We start from the raw sequence: 7,103 nt of genomic DNA, 5'->3' as shown, positions 1-7,103 counted from the left end.
CTCCCAGTTCCATCAATTAAAAGCCACTCCTGTGTCGTAGTTTGCAATCACTCAGCTTGTGTTTCTACAATCACTCAGCTTGTGTTTCTACAATCACTCAGCTTGTGTTTCTATGGTTTCCCTCTTGAAGCAACCCTGCTATCACAATTGAGCAGGAATCTTCTGGAAATAACTGGTAGAAAATGCTTTTTCTTCCAGGGAAGCCCACATCTGCCTGAACTCACGCACTGTCCCGTGGGCAGGCAGCACTTCCTCAGTCTTGTGTTCTTTTTGTATTAGTCAGGGCTCCTGTTGCCCTCAGTTGGGGCCTCTATTGCTAAGATTATCAGCTGCCCTTGGATGTGGTTAAACATTTACTTTCTCTTAGACTTGTGCCCTAGACATGAAATGCCACCTTCCTTATACTCATCTAAGCAGAGAAAGGAGGGGGCGCGGGGGTGGGGGGGTGTCCATGCTGGTGGCTCACATCTTTCATTCCAGCCACTCCAGGGACTGAGATCTGAGGATTGTGGTTCTAGGCCAGCCTGGAAAGTCTGTGAGATTCTTCTTGTTAATTAACCATAAAAAGAAGTGAAGCTGTGGCTCAAGTGGTAAAGGACCAGCCAGCCTTGAGCAAAAAAAGCGAAGGTACAGTGCCTAGGTCCTGAGTTCAAGCCCCAGTGTCAGCGCGCACATGTGCACACCCGTGCACACGCACGCACGCGCGCGCACACACACACACACATGTCATGTGCATTGCTTTTCTCTCCACCTACAGCCCTGGCAGTGTCAGCATGCACGCACGCACGCGCGCGCACACACACACACACACGTCATGAGCATTGCTTTTCTCTCCACCTACAGCCCTGGCAGTGTCAGCATGCACGCACGCACACGCGCACATACACACACACACACACACACACACACACGTCATGAGTATTGCTTTTCTCTCCACCTACAGCCCTGGCAGTGTCAGCATGCACTCACGCACACGCGCACATACACACACACACACACACACACACACACGTCATGAGCATTGCTTTTCTCTCCACCTACAGCCCTGGCGCTTTGGAGGAACTGCTGTTGCCCGTCTGGGGAGCTTCCCGTCACCCTCGGGGGTCCCTTGCTTGGGGACTCTGACTCGGCTTCCCGTCACCCTCGGGGGTCCCTTGCTTGGGGACGCCGGCTCGGCTCCTGATCTCACACGCCAGCCCATGGCGCACTTTGTGGCTCTCCAGCCCTCCGCCCACATCCTCCTGCAGCCTTTCATGTGAGATCTCTCAACTCCATCATGTTGGCTTGCTCCCCACGGGCATTGCCCACCTCTGCTCCACCACCACTGCTGAACCCTGTGTGTACGTGCACACGTGTGCATGCACGCATATGTGTGCATGCAGGTACTGGGACTTGGCCATTGGAGCTGTCCTTTAGCTTTTTCCCTCAAGGTTGTTGCTCTACCACTTGAGCCTCAGCTCCACTTATGGCTTTTTGGTGGTTCATTGGAGTTAAGAGTCTTTCAAACTATTCTGCCTGAGCTGGCTTTGAACCACAGTCCTTAGATCTCAGTCTCCTGAGTAGCAAGGATTACAGGTGTAAGAACCTGGTGCCCAGCCGAGCTAACCTATTTAGGACAAATAACTTGCTTCTTTCAGGACAGAGTTTAGCAGATTAGGCTTATTGTGATTTGAAGATGACAGCAATGTGATGGTTTCCTTTCTAGAAAACGCTTTGGCCAGTGGATTTGTGAGGCAGGAGGTAAGCTGGGCAGTATTTAGTGACGGATTCTGAATATTTTTTTCCAGAGTGGGAATAAGATAGGCAGTCCTTGCACTTGAACAAAACACGCTCCTCGTACATTGTTACGTCCAAGGACGCGTGCACACAGCTGCTGCCCAGTGGTTCTATCGTAAGCAACTTTACACACCCAGAGAAGGCTCCATTTGAACCACATGTCAAACTTCCCTGCATGACTTTTAAGCATTATCTGTGTGAATCCCATCCCCAAGGCACAGACAGAAAAACAGAAATAGCAAGCCAGAAGATGAGTACAGAAATAAGACACTAGCCTAACTAGGTACCTGTGGCCCACACCTGTAATCCTTGCTACTCAGGACGCTGGGAGCTAAGGATCGAGGTTTGAAGCCAGCCCCCGGCAGCCGGTGAGACTCTTTATCTCCAATTAACCAGCAAAAAGCCGGAAGTGGAACTGTGGCTCAAGTAGTAGAATGCTACCTTGAGCAAAATAACCAAAGGACAGCACCCAGTCCCTGAGTACAAGCTGCAGTATTCTCTCTCTCTCTCTCTCTCTCTCTCACACACACACACACACAGAGCTGACAAAGAAAAGACACTAACTCAGCTTCAGTCTCTTTTTTTGTTGTTGTTGTTGGTCATGGGGCCTGAACTCTGGGCCTGGCCGCTGTCCCTCAGCTCTTCAGCTCAAGGCTAGCACTCGACCACTTGAGCCACAGCGCCACTTCCAAGACACTAACTCAGCAAGCCATCTCATATAATAGAGAAGATGAGACTGGAGTCTAGAAGCTACCAAATGTTCAGTATGACACCAGGGATGGCATGTTGTACTACTATTGCCTAAGAAATGTCATTCTGTCCAAAAAAAGGAAGACGCCTCTAAGGTGTCACTTCGTCTGCACAGGGGTGTGGGTGTGGGACAGAACCCCGGGGCTTGCTAGTCCTTGGATTGAGCAACTCGACCAAGCACAAGTCGTTTGCCTCACAGTGAATACGCAGGAGCACGGAGGCACGTGCCAACCTCCAGCTCAGTACTGGGCTGTCTTCCTGTTGCCTGGTGATTTGTCACCTCAGGGTGGTTATCACAGAACCACAGACCTGTGCAGTTACAAGCGGCTCAGAGCATGGCGGTGGGTTGGTGGGGGGTGGGGCACCCTGGCTCTTGACCTGGCCCTAATCCCCAGTTCTCCCAGACAAACCTCAGAACCTTCCAGACGGCCCTAATCCCCAGTTCTCCCTGACAAACCTCAGGACCTTCCAGATGGCCCTAATCCCCAGTTCTCCCTGACAAACCTCAGGACCTTCAAGACGACAAGGCAGATGGGTTGTGCTCCTGCCTCTGAGGCCTTGTGCGGTGTGCCTCCCGAGGCCTCCTGAGGCCTGCCCAGGCCTCCCGCGGGCTCCCCTGGCCTCCCGTGGCCTGCCCAGGCCTCCCCTGGCCTGCCCCTGGCCTGCCCAGGCCTCCCCTGGCCTGCCCCTGGCCTCCCCTGGCCTGCCCAGGCCTCCCCTGGCCTGCCCCTAGCCTGCCCAGGCCTCCCACGGCCTGCCCCTGGCCTGCCTAGGCCTCCCCAGGCCTCCCCTGGCCTCCCCAGGCCTCCCCTGGCCTCCCCAGGCCTCCCCTGGCCTCCCCTGGCCTGCCCCTGGCCTCTCCTGGCCTCCCATGGCCTGCCCAGGCCTCCTCAGGCCTCCCCTGGCCTGCCCCTGGCCTCCCCTAGCCTCCCCAGGCCTGCCCCTGCCTGCTCGAGTTCTCTGAGCTAAGAGTGCCAGGCCAGTGAACAGGATTAGAACCTGCTCTCCTCTTTCATGTGCAACTCTCTTCAAACAGAGTGAAATAAGAGCAGTCCCAGTGCGCTCCCTCCTGGGCACTAAGCCAGGCTCCATCAGCACCCTCACCCCTTAAACTCATGAAATCCTCCTACTAAGTCAGTGTGTGGCATTTGAGTCCATCGTCTTACAAGACAATGGGTCTTCAACAATCTGTTTAGGCAGGCACTGGTGGCTCATATCTGTAATCTTAGCTACTCAGGAAGCTGAGGATCAAGGTTTGAAGCCAGCCTGGACAGAAAAGTCCATGGGACTGGTATCTCTAATTAACCAGCAAAAATCCAGAAGTGATGGAGGTGTGTCTCAAGTGGTAGAGTGCCAGCCTTCAGTGAAAAAGCCAAGTGAGAGCATGAAGACCAGATTTCATGCTCTACTACAACACACACACACACACACACACACACACACACACACACACACACTCTGCTAATTGTTCACATATTCCAAGAGCATCTGTGAGACCCAGGTATATTCTTGACTAGCCTGGCAACAGCAATGACACACTCTACACTCTGGTCAGACTCGGTGGGGAAATGAGACTCATGGACCTAGGCAGCGCCTGAGCCCCGAGGATGGAGGAGCACAGGCCCCAGCGGAGGGACAGGCCGCGGCCTGGTCTGGACACACTGGAGTAATAAGGACAGGGTAGGACACTGTCACCAAAGCCTGGGACCACGTTAACATCCAAACTGGACAGGAACCGGTGGCAACAATCTTGTTCTTGCTGGCAGAGAATACTTCTTTGCCTATTCAAGAAGATTACACACCAAAATGTGTAAGGAGAGAGGGGGGATTTCTTGCTGAAAGCCTTGGAAGGGTCAGAGACGATAAGAGCAAGAACAGCTCAGGTGTCGGCCTCTGCCAGGTGAGAAACGCAGGCGGTGCAGGCAGCCTCCCTCTCCAGCCTCCTGGGGTGGGTGCCGCGCTTTGAGCCCCTGCTTCAAAGCATCACAATCCCTGCCAGGTGGCCTGGGGTGGCCCCGCATTTCCTTAGGGAAGTAGACAGAGGCCTCCTGTCCCGTAAGCCGGGCAGCAGTGAAGGAACAGAACCCAAATCTCCTCATCAATAGATAACATAGTGTGATAATGCAAAGCAAGATTTTCAAATATTCTTTCCTTCCTCAAACACGGCCTCAAAAGCAGTCCAGATCAACTACAAAGCTACCATGCAGGGCTGGCCCAGGAGGATGTAAGGCCTTCACTGGGTGAAGTGCAGATTCTTCCAAGACACTAACATCAGAGCACTGCAGTGAGACACTCAGCAGGCCAGGTACTCTCAGCTACTCGGGAGGCTGAGAGCTGAGGATTGAGGTTTGAAGTCAACCTGGGAAAAGCCTGTGAAACTCTTCTCTCCAACTAGTCAGTGAAAAGCCAAAGTGGAGGTATGGCTCAAGTGGTAGGGTGCCAGCCTTGAGTGAAAAAGCCAAGCAAGAATGCAAGGCCACGAGTTCAAGCTCCTGTACTAGCATGTGTGTGTGTGAGTGCGCGCATATACGCGCACATGCACGCACACGCACCTACATCCACACCCACACACCACCATCAACAACAGTAACAGAGACCCTCCCTGCCTCCCCCAAAATGCCCCTGCAACATCTCACAGAATTTAGATAAATAGATGAACATAAAACCAAATGCTGCCGCTTGGCTACTTCCAAGATCCCACCTGTTGCCAAGAACAAATCCATTCCCACACAGACTGCCACAGCGAAAGCAGGGAAGACAATCTGGCATGTGCTTACAATAAGCACAGATCTCTTAATCAATGTTTTTAGAAAATACTAAGAATGTGTACTATAAAGACGCGGGAGCTCACAGCAGCAGGTAAAAACGAAGCCAGGTCTCCAATCACAAAAGGCGGGGTGTTCTGAGACACATCCCTTCCTACCCACCTCCTCAATCTTCTGCCATAACAGGAACCATAATGAAGTGACTCTTTTGTAGTCTGGAATGGAAATGGGCTTCAAGAGCAGATACATGGTAATCTTGCTCATGACTGGGCACAATAGCCCCTGGCAATTACTCACTACATATGTACAAAATGAATGATATATGTGTGTGTTGACTTAATGATTACTGTACTTAAACACAATGGAATATTATACACACATTTTAAGTGATAAGACAGAAAAACATTTTATTTATATGGAAAGCTTTTGGTGAATCATAATAGAGCACATTACAAAAAAGTCTAAAAGGAACATTTTTCTTTCTGTTGCATACACATGCAACTTAAAAAAAAAAAACCTCTGTGATACCAGGCTGAGAAATATAACCTAGTTAAAAAGAACTATTTTATGAGGACACATTTCATATATTTAAAGATGCAGGAAAAGGAAGAGAAAGCCTTTCTACCGTTAATGAGTGCACTTTCCCTTCAGAGCGCTACAGGACTCGGGCCCACGGAGGGATGGTTCTTGGGGCCACCCCTGCCCTTGCTGGTGCAGTGTGGGAAGTCAGCCACTACATGGGCAGCTACCGCTGTGACCAGATCAAAATGGAGACAGCTACTGCTCTTTGCTGGCCACTGTCATGTGTATGTTCAGTAACATTTCTAAAGTTATGAAGCACATGAGTCCAGCCTGCCGGGTCAGAGCAAGAGTTCCCAGGAAAACGGACCGAGCTTCCCGGAACTGAACGGTGAGTCCATCCACATTTACCTCCCTTTCCAAGCACCCAGAACTGAGCATGACATCACACAGGAATCTTTGACCCCACAGCTGCCGGTCTGCAGCCTGGAACAGGTTCCAGCCCAGGACGCGCAAATCACACCTATTTACCTGTGGCCACACGGTCTTGGTTCTGAGGGTGTCTTGTCACTCACCGGAAGGGCAGGCAGGGCCTTTGGCTTCAGCCTTGGCAGTAGGAAGGCAAAGAAGGAAATGATTATGGTGTGCCCTCTGGGTGCCCCCCCCTGCCTCTACCACCTTGGAAAAGACACCGTGACCCTGCCGCCTGTGACAGTGTCGGGTCACAAGCTTGTGAGCTGCATCCCTCCTCTGTACCCAGCACCCCAGCAAGCCCAGGAGGGGAAGGACCTGTCTGCTTTCCTTTGGGGGGGGGGAGGGCACGGGGGAGGGGGAGGGGGCTGTGCAGCCCGGAGAGCCCCAGCGTGCCCCAAGAGCCATACAAACGGAAATACTCTTGGTGTTGGAGTTCTTCTCAAAAAAAAGTGAGAGAGGGAGAAGGAGAGGGAGAAGGAGAGGGAGAGGGAGGAGAAAGAGGAGAGAGAGGGAGAGAGGGAGGAAGGAAGGAAAGAAGGAAGGAAGGGAGGAAGGGAGGGAGGAAGGGAAGGAAGGGAAGGAGAGGGAAGGGAGGGAGGGAAAGAGGGAAGGAGGGAAGGGGGAAGGAAGGGAGGGAGAGAAGAAAGAAAGAAGGGAGGAATGGAGGGAATGAGAAAAGGAGGAAAGGGAAGGAGGGAAAGAAGGAAGGAAGGGAGGGAAAGGAAGGAAGGAAGGAAGGAAGGAAGGAAGGGGAGGGAGGAAAGGAAGGAAGGAAGGAGGGAGGGAGGGAAAGAGGGAGGGAGGAAGGGAAGGAGGAAA

General features: G+C 52.3%; 1 protein-coding gene across 2 annotated transcripts in view; it reads right to left on the bottom strand.

Moving 5' to 3' along the window:
• Positions 1–7,103, bottom strand: part of Ppara (peroxisome proliferator-activated receptor alpha) — a 53,703-nt gene that overhangs the window by 42,999 nt on the left and 3,601 nt on the right. For both annotated transcript variants that reach the window (XM_013025743.1, XM_013025745.1), the window contains exon 2: positions 6,342–6,416. The gene's annotated coding sequence lies outside the window, so the exon portion shown is untranslated. The remainder of the gene's footprint in view (positions 1–6,341; positions 6,417–7,103) is intronic.

Source organism: Dipodomys ordii, unplaced genomic scaffold, assembly GCF_000151885.1.
Source record: "Dipodomys ordii isolate 6190 unplaced genomic scaffold, Dord_2.0 Scaffold87, whole genome shotgun sequence".
NCBI classification, from domain to species: Eukaryota; Metazoa; Chordata; class Mammalia; order Rodentia; family Heteromyidae; genus Dipodomys; species Dipodomys ordii.
This window is presented reverse-complemented; position numbering and strand designations above follow the sequence as displayed.